We start from the raw sequence: 2,229 nt of genomic DNA on the forward strand, positions 1-2,229 counted from the left end.
GTGGCAAGAAAAGTCTCCTTTCCCCAAATCTTTATCATTCAAAACACTCGAAAACAGCACTCTTTTAAAGGCACTGAACTGAATATACTGCCTTTCCATGTAAGAACAATCCAGCTGATTGGTATTCGTGTGTTGTGCAGTACCCAACCCAGTAGAAACAATATAATGTTAAAGCTAGTCCTTAGAACGTTCTGTCAAATGGAAACCTCTATTAATTGATATAACTATGCTTCACTGGGCATAGTGAAAATTGAGGTTCATGATGGTGACCTAGAGTCAATGAAATATTCTGAAATGTCTTGAATCCTCAGAGACAGATTAAAATATGTTCAGTGTTGTTTTAGTGTTAAGTGTATTTTATTGTATTCCATATCTTGCAAATTGGTAGTGCATGCCTAGTGTTTTTGATAATACTCTATTAAACAGAGTATTTGAGTTGACATGACATTCCATTTCCTAGCAGAGCAGGTTAGCAGAGCCTTCTTCTTGTTATAGCTGGCTAGTTGTTCTCCTCAAGGCAGAGTCAGGTCATTCTTATTTTTTATAGCAAATCTAATAGGTATGAGTTAGAATTTGCCTCCACTTTCTTTTTAATTGGGCATTAGCTTTATAGATTTAAATACACTAGGCACATCTTAGAGGGAGGTATTGTAACTAGTTGTGCCCCTAGCCAGAGAAGTCTCTGATCCTAAATTCCTCCAAGTACCACATTCTCTTTAGCTAATGGGATTAAAGAGGACATAACAATGAGATCACTTTCGCTGCCCTAATATCTCTACCTGTTTCTTTAGCACAGCCCGCAGCTCAATGTACTTTGAATTCGAGATGATCTTAGAAGTCATTTTCGTTAGGCCTGAAGAAAGCCAAAGAGTTAATTTGGCTTCTGTTTTCCTTTCCCTAAAAAACAGAAGAGGTAAGTTCTTTAAGTCAGTGAGGGGATTTGGAGTAGGGAGATAATGATTTCAAGTTTAAAGAAGACCCTAAGGAAAGCTGACCTCATTTTATTGGCAGAAGATTACACTGTGTATTTATAGTTTGTGATATTGACTTCCTGAAGAGGAAAACTAAAAATATATTGTGAAATGTTATCATATTAAAGAAGGAGGGGGTGACATTCCCATACAGGTGAATTTCTTCATTTGACTAATTAAACAATGGTGCCAGTGACACTGAAAATTTTGTTTAAAAAAAAAAAAAGATATTTGACATTTTTTCCACATTATTTAATGTTGTCTTCTTATGTGAATCTTTTATTGTCTTTCTGGGTATTCATTTTTCTCTTTTTTTTCCGGCAAATCTTTCTTCCCAATTTTAGATTCGCTTTTTGAAAAAGGCTCTTCTCTCCCATTTCTAACCCACAAGCCCATGGTACCATATGGTAGAGGATTCAGAATAAATAAAATGGGCTGCTGGGCACCAGCACGCCATCCCTGCCCTGGCCCTGTCTCCTTTGCCCTTTTACACCCATTCACAAAACCTTGAAGATCTCTCAGAAGCACTCACTACTAGCTGTGGAATAAGATTATAGATCTGCCACAGAGAAAATGTACTGTTAACAAGAAATCTTGTTTTACCAACTAAAGTGTGGAAATAAAGGAAGAGGGGGGAGAATATGGAGAAATTAGGAGATAAAAATTAATATTTCTTCCAAGCTCCCCAAAGGTCATCCCAACCCTTGGCTGATGCTGAAGTAGATTCTGTTTCCTTGCATGGCTATCTTTGTCTATGTTCCAAGAATCATATTTTAATCAAATGTGAAATGTCATCTCAGTAAGTCAAATGGATTAACCTTCAGTGTAGACTAAGACAAAAGTATATTTTGTCGTAGTTTACACTGAAAAAATTTTCTCTTTCCATTCCACACTTAAGGTTTTAACCTTGTTTGCTTAACGGGCTCTTTAACATCTCTCACTATTGAAGATTAGAGCGTTTCCTTGAAATTTGTCAGAAGTGCATATACAAGCAATCTATGAAGCTAAAACTAGAGATATGTAAGTGAAGAATCAGAGGATCTACGTATGGACCTCTATTGATAGGTCCATCATATCATATATTTTTTAATGATGAATTATTACTCTTTGGAAAGCTTTTAATCATTGGTTTATTGGAAAATGATAAAGTAGCTTGTTAACTGGATTTAATTTATGACTTTTGAGTAAGAATACCAAATTAAAGTCAGAGTTAAGGTCAACTTGAATAGGTAAAGGTGCCCATCTAAGGTGAAAAATG

General features: G+C 35.8%; 1 protein-coding gene across 1 annotated transcript in view; it reads left to right on the top strand.

Moving 5' to 3' along the window:
* The window catches only part of LOC103594831 (CUGBP Elav-like family member 2), a 296,489-nt gene that overhangs the window by 41,404 nt on the left and 252,856 nt on the right, over positions 1 to 2,229 (top strand). The window lies entirely within an intron of this gene.

This window comes from Galeopterus variegatus, unplaced genomic scaffold, assembly GCF_000696425.1.
Source record: "Galeopterus variegatus unplaced genomic scaffold, G_variegatus-3.0.2 Scaffold1631, whole genome shotgun sequence".
Classification (NCBI taxonomy): Eukaryota; Metazoa; Chordata; class Mammalia; order Dermoptera; family Cynocephalidae; genus Galeopterus; species Galeopterus variegatus.